Source organism: Coregonus clupeaformis, chromosome 36 (assembly GCF_020615455.1).
Source record: "Coregonus clupeaformis isolate EN_2021a chromosome 36, ASM2061545v1, whole genome shotgun sequence".
In the NCBI taxonomy this organism is placed as follows: Eukaryota; Metazoa; Chordata; class Actinopteri; order Salmoniformes; family Salmonidae; genus Coregonus; species Coregonus clupeaformis.
The window spans coordinates 27,678,709-27,686,541 of NC_059227.1; positions in this window are offsets into that span (position 1 = coordinate 27,678,709).

The window sequence follows — 7,833 nt, forward strand, 5'->3', positions numbered from 1 at the left end:
AGAGGGACATAGGGAGGGAAAGAGAGAGAGAAAGAGAGAGATGGAGAGACATTCCTCAAAAGCAAACCTTGTTCTTTGAGAGAGGGTCAGCTTCACTCCCATGCAGTGATCCAAGATGATATCCCCTGTCATGTGAACATCACAGTTGTAACTGCTGCCTGCTGGTAAGGTTTGTGTGTATTTGTTCACATTTTAAATGTAATGCCATGATGTGATCTTTGTTTAAATCTACAAGTTAGCATTGCCTTCTCAAATTACATTTCCAATTGTTACTATCGATCTGGGAGTTTCTTAAAGTTTAGATGAATTGCCTGTTTCAGGGAAGTTGGTATTTTCAGCATGTATTTTTTGTAGGTCTAAGCCCTTAGTTGGTGCTATCTACTAAGCTAACATATGGAATTGTTTTAAGATGGTCATAAAATGGATCACTTACCTATTTGATTTAGATTTTTGTGATTTTTAAAATTAGATTCTGACCCCTGTAGGTATAAAATGTTGATAAAACATTGAATTTGGCCTTTACTGCTATAGCCCATAGAAACACATTTAATAACACATTCGTACATGACATAACAGACAGTCCATAAATCATATGGAATAAGGTTTTGAAGTGTCTGTCCTATATCTGACAGATATAAGAAAATATTTAGACCCATGTTTGGTCACTCTACTCAAGGCACTTTTTACCCCCTATTCACTTGGTGTAATTTCTACGGTCCGGTAATGGGTTACCTTCAGATGACTGTGGGCATTGACTGTGGGCGTCGTAGTGGAAAATAGCCAACATGTCCTTGTTTGTGAGTCTCTGCTTTCGATGTATGTTCATTATGTGTTTGTAGCACAAACCAGTCTGATGGGACAGACTGTTTGTGAGAAGACCTCTTCGAAATTATGACGCCGGCGACAGAGAGGTCAGACGACTGCTGTAAAGCTTGTGGATGTCGTAGAGCAAAACAAACAGCATTGTCGTGTTCGTGTCCGTCTCCTCTTTCGTGTTGGGTTTTTACAGACAATTTTGTGACGATTTTCTCATCTGGATTCTCTCATGTGTAGAAAAGCCCCATGTTATGGAATAGGCGCACGCTTTATATTGGAGGAAATTGATTGAGCTGCAGCCACTGCAAAGAACGGTAAGTCTCTAGCATAAACACACAGGGTGTTGTGCCCGCCATCGGTTGAGATACAACATGCTCTTGAATACAGGGTGGGTATCATGTTTTGGCTAATAAAATGTACTAAAATGAAAATCAAATAGAAATTTCAACTTTCAAATGGTATTGCAAACATGGTTGGAGGTCCACACATCAGAAAATGTTGATTTGAATGGGAATATATGTTGTTTTAAACTGTCGTCCTCCATAGGAAACCTATTGAAATCATATAAATATATAGATAATAGAATAGACATGACCATTTAAATTAACATTCAAAGGTGGGTCTTTGTGGTAGTAATTAGAATTTAACACTTCAATTCAAATTACATTTCAATGGTGTACCAGCTAAACTGCAGTGGTCTGAAGGGATAGGTCCATTCTATGAATTATATTTCTATGATTGAAATGACACCCACCCTGTATTCAAGAGCGTGTTGTGTCTCAACCGATGCAGGACAACACAAAAACCTTAGATGATTTAAAATAGGGTCTAAGCTACAACAGATGCGAATCTGAAAGAAATCGGATTTCACACGTTTTTAGATAATTTCTGTTAAAGCAGGAATCAGCAGTTGAAACAACAACAAAGTGTTTCCCCCATCCCTGTTTCGGTGAAAAGCTGAGGGACGGGGCTGGAGAAATGTAACTAGTCTCAACTTCATTGACAGAGCTATGGATGCAAGGACTGACGAGCCATAATAACAAAATTATAGTTTTAACCATGTTTTGTGGCTATATGGTGTTTATTTACATCGAAATACAGATATGCATCTGTTGTTCACAGATGCCTTTAAAAATACGGGCCTTATAATTGGCCTCAGGATCTCATCATGGTGTCTCTGTGCATTCAAATTGCTATCAATGAAATGCAATTGTGTTCGTTGTCCATAGCAGATGCCTGCCCATACCATAACCCCAACGCCACCAAGGGGGGACTTTGTTCACAACGTTGACATCAGTAAACCACTCGCTCACATGACGCCATACACGTGGTCTGTGGTTGTGAGTCCAGTTGGACGTACTGGCAAATTCTCTAAAACGACCTTGGAGGCGGCTTATGTTAGAGAAATTAACATTCAATTCTCTGACAACAGCTCTGGTGGACATTCCTGCAGTCACTATGCCAATTGCATGCTCCCTCGAAACTTGAGACATCTGTGGCATTGTGTTGTGTTACAAAACTGCACATTTTAGAGTGGCATTTTATTGTCCCCAGCACAGAGTGCACCTGTGTAATGTTTTTTAATCAGCTTCTGGATATGCCACACCTGTCAGGTCGATGGATTATCTTGGCAAAGGAGAAATGCTCACTAACAGGGATGTAAACAAATGTATGCACAACATTTGAGAGAAATACGATTTGTGTGTTTCGAAAACATCTGGGATCTTTCATTTGAGCTCATGAAACATGGGACCAACACTTTACATGTTGCGTTTATATTTTTCTGTTCAGTGTAGATACAATGCCTTCAGAAAGTATTCATACCCCTTGACTTCCACATTTTAAAATCACCCGTCTAGACACAATACCCCATATTGACAAAGTGAAAACATGTTTTTAGAAATGTTAGCACATTTATTGAAAATGAAATACAGAAATATCTAATTTACATACGTTTTCATGCCCCTGAGTCAATACATGTTTGTACAATGATCGTGCAATATTTGCACATTATTATTTTTAAATTCTTCAAGCTATGTCAAGTGGGTTGTTGCTCATTGCTAGACAGCCATTTTAAAGTCTAACCATAGGTTTTCAAGCAGATTTAAGTAAAAAACTGTAACTCGGCCTCTCAGGATAATTCACTGTCTTCTTGGTTAGCAACTCCAATATAGTTTTGGCCCGTTAAGAACGCCAGGATCCAGTTGCAGAGGGAGGTGTTCAGTCCCAGGGTCCCGAGCAATATGATCACTGTGGTGTTGAATACTGAGCTGCTGTAGTCGATGAACAACATCCTCACAAACAGATGTAGGATCTTAATTTGAGCCAGTTTGCTACAGCAGGAAAACAATCCTGCAGCAACAGGAAATGTGAATTATTATGTGGATTATAATTAATGGACCTTTTTGTAGGGGCTGATAAATTTTTCGTTATGGCAAATGAAGTCTGAAATGTCAAAGTGGAAATGACACATTTTTGAAACCTTTTTAAAACTTCAATACACTACAGTTTGCATTTCCCGCTGTGCTGGAAAATTCTCATCAACAAAATAGTGATCAAATTAAGATCCCACATCTGTAAGTATTCCTCTTTTCTGTGTGGAAGAGCAATTGAGATTGTGTAGTCTGTGGATCTATTGGGGTGGTATGCAAATGAGAGTGGGTCCAGGGTGTCTGGGAGGATGGAGTTGATGTATTCCATGATCAGCCTTTCAAAGCACTTCATTACTACAGATGTGAGAGTGCAACAGGGTGGTAGTCATTGGGGGTTGTGCTCAATGTATTTGCTGCATTGCATCAGAAATCCCTGACATTTCCCAGGTGAACCGTCATATTTTCCAGGCATGGATATGAATGAATGAGGGCTATGGATTACGATACCTGGCATCGGAGGAGTAGGGATAGGCTGGGGGAGAAGATGGCCGATTACCTCCATACGCTCCGCTTGCCGGGTTAGGCACCACTGTAGCTCTGCTGAATCCATTCCGTTTTTGGTGAGGTATTCTGTAATGAATACTCAGGGAGAAAAAGGTGTAGATTCACGCGCAGAGCGCGGCAGGTATTTATTACGCCTTCGCAGAAGGCAGGAATCGTGGTCACAGGCAGGCAAACAGGCAGGAGAATCAAAACTAGGACTGAAGGCTAAAACTGGTGCTCACAAATGAGCTAGGAAAAGGCTTAGTAGAGTCAAAACAAACAATACCTCACAAGGCACAAACAGAATGAACTGAACTAAATAAGGAGCTGATGAGACCAGGTGAGTAACTAACACAAGTGAAATCAATGAACAAAGATGAAAGACAGGGCTACGTTCAAGAATACAAAGAAACAGGGCTACGTTCAAGAACACAAGGTGAACTAAGAAAATAAACACAGAACCTTACACACCTGTTGTATTCGGCACATTTTATTTGATAGAAGTTGGGCATCACGTGTCTTAGTGATGCGGAATTAAAATGACCGGAAACAAGAAAAGCAGCCTCCGGGTGCATGGTTTCCTGCTTGTTTATAGCCTCGTGCAGTTGGTCAAGTCCCAGCCTGTAGTTGTTGCTGTCCTGGGGTAGAATTAGGTTTTCCAGAAATCCTGGTTGGAGGATTCTGTATTTCCAGCCTGATTCCGGGAACCTGCAACCAGAATTTTGCAACCCTAGTTGGAATATATAGAGCAGTCACGATAAGAGATCAACTCTCTCTGGAGGTAGAAGAGTCTGGCTTTAACCATCTGGTATTCCAAGACGGGTGAACAATAGGTTGAGGCTTTCACTGCTCTAGAGTCTGCACACCATTTGTTGTTAATGAAGAGATATACTCCTCCCCTTCTGGATTTCCGTGAATCCAATGTCCTGTCCGCTCAGTGAATGAAGAATCCATCGAGTTGGATAGCCATGGGGGGTATGTTGTCCCGAATGCCATGTTTCAGAAAAACTGAGAATGTTACAGTTACGAGAGTCCCCCTTTGATAGCAAATTTGCGATCGGAAGTCATCCTATTATCAAGTGACTGGCCAATAGAATGGAGGGAAGTTGTGGCCGGTTTTCCCTTCGCCTTAGTCTCACAAGGACGCCAGCTTTCCTGCCTCTTTTTCGCTAGTGTTTCCTCCTGGGTAGACCGAAGATTGGGTCGGAAGTTCACAAAGAGCCCAGGGCAGATGAGTCAAAGTTGAAATTGAAGCCTGAATTGAGGTTAGCAACTGCCGATCTGATGTTCAAAAGTTTTTGTTGATCATAGGAAATGATAGCGGATACATTCTGTGTGAAAAAAGTAAAGACAAAATAACAATGTTGGGTCGGAGCATGCAAGACTGGCATCATCTTCCACTTTCATCATGATTTTCTCAAAAATGGTTTGTGATACAAATGGAAAAAGCATTTCAAACATACAACCTCCCAATTAAGTTTCTATGTGAGAATTGCCAGAACAATCGGAAATACCTAAAATATTTTCTGCTCCCGCTGGCGTGAACTTGCCCATTCGTGCTTTTTGACATTAAATTCAAGACTAAATGCAGAAGGCATCCATTGTGAATGCAGTGACTCAGTGTAGACACACACAAAGTACACACACAAAGCTGTGCTGCAGAGGCTGTCGTGTGAACCAGATATTGAACTTAATGCGCTTTAGCCACAGGCAAGAATTAGTAGCTCTTTTCATCAGCAGGATACAATCTGTTTGGTAGGCAGACAGGGGAGGAAAAGCATCCTCACTAGCATGGCTGAACCCTAATGACTTTGAACTTTCACCCCCGAGTGAGTGAGCATCATGTCATAAGACAAGGCGAGGGGGAGAAAGGGTGAATACAGTCCAAAATTATTGACACCCTTGATAAAGATTAGCAAAAATGGCTGTATTAAAGAAATAATTCAAATTCTGAGCTACATTTTATGCTCAAATAAATGTTTTATGAATTGGAGAACACATTGGGAGGGATCTTAGACCATTCCTCTATACACAATCCTTCCAGATCCTTGATATCCTTTGTCTGCGCTTATGGACTGTCCTCTTCAATTCCAACCACATGTTTTCAATTGGTTTTAAGTCCAGAGACTAAGATGGCCATTGCAAAATGTTGATTTTGTGGCCAATTAACCATTTCTTTGGGTTATTGTCTTGCTGGAAGATCCACTTGCAGCCTAGTTTCAGCCTCCTGGCAGAGGCAACCAGGTTTTTGGCTACAATGTCCTTGTACTTGGTAAAGTTAATGATGGCGTTGACCTTAACAAGGGCCCCAGGACCAGTGGAAGCAAAATAGCCCCATAACATCAAAGATCCACCACCATATTGGACAGAAGGTATGGGGTTATCTCTTTGGCCACGCATACTGGTGGTGGGTTTGACGTCGAAATGAGAATGCATGAGCAGAAAAGAACACCATACCTACTGTACAATATGGTGGTGGATCTTTGATGTAATGGGGCTATTTTGCTTCCACTGGTCTGTGGGCCCTTGTTAAGGTCAACGGCATCATGAATTTTACCAAGTACCAAAAAAAATCCTGTTTTTCCCCAATGGTAAGGTATAATACAAGGTAACAAAACCCCTTCACTCATTCCCTTTTTTAGCGATTATATGAATCCATGACACTTTGATGCCAGTGTAATGCCAGTTTAATGACTGCATCCTTGTTGAGAATAAATCTGAATATGGTACATACTATTGCAAAGGTACTCATTTATGGTTCAAACGACGAGCACTGATAGTTAATGAGATTTTACTGCACTGAGACATGAACGTTTTTGCATCTCTGCAATAAATACAATATACATGTTTATATGGTGGAATCACCTCTTTGATATAGGGTTAAAAAAAAGAGTCAGAAGTGTCAGTCAGAAAATAGAAATCTGACACACTGTGGACTCAAAAGCCAACCATTTGTGGCATAGAATATACAATTTAGCTCAACCCATCGAATAAAAATGCATATCTGAAACTCAATGACACAATAAAAAGCTTATATCAACTATCACAGTCAAACAAAATGTTATGCAAACTTCATTGCCAACTTCCTTCACAGCCCTCTTCCAACTGTTTGGTGACAGTTGGAAGAGGTGAAGGAATGCTGGTGAAGGAATAATTCAAACTACTGACTTGTCTTTTTACTGTTCATAAGCGCTGCCAGCTGCCATCACTGTATGATGAATGATGGTGGTTTAATTGACAGGGCAACTGCTACTCTTCTAAGTTAAACTTGACGGATGTGAGTGACGCCTACTTATGTCTATGCGACCCAGTTTTCACCCTCTGTGTGGCACTTCTGTTACAAAGGAGATGTAAAAGTAAAAATGATCCATTTATTCATCAAAATATTTTATATCAATAATTTGGATAAGTAGCAGGTGCTGAAAGCTCTTGGTTTGTGTACCAATATTCTATTGCACAATGTGAAGGAATTACAGTACTTATTAAATAAAACTCTGGTAACCAAGATTCATTGTCTTATAATGCTATCTCTGCATTAGCTGCTGATAACTGTATAAGTGAGTGACAAGAACAGTGGATTATATTACACAATTGCAATCTTGCAGATCTGTGGCACTCTGCAATGTTATCTTGTATCGTCCTCACGTATGACTGCGCAAACACTCAGTGAGTGAGTGACGAGGAACAGAGCCGAACAGAACAGCCAGAATTTAAATCAATTAACTCCCATGTTAAAAGCTGGCTCCTTATCCTGTGCTAATGAGATGATGAATAGAATCCCGGGCAGCGAAGCGCTGGGCACCTCTCGGGCTACTGTACTGTGAGATGTCCACGCCGCCCCACCGCTTGGCCTCCCCTCCCGAGGCTGAACTTTTCAACCTTCCACCGGCTAATCCCCCTTGCAGATCGAGGGAGGTTCGAATAATCCTTCAAAACACACTGGCCCCAGGTGCAGGATTATCTTCAGCACTTTGCTTTAATTCCACCCAGATAAAACAGACTTCAGAAAGAACTGGGGTTTTTACACTGGTGGTTACCTGTGTCAAAACGTGCACGAGTGTGTGGGCATGCACAGGCCAACTAGCACAATCAAGCAGTCGCA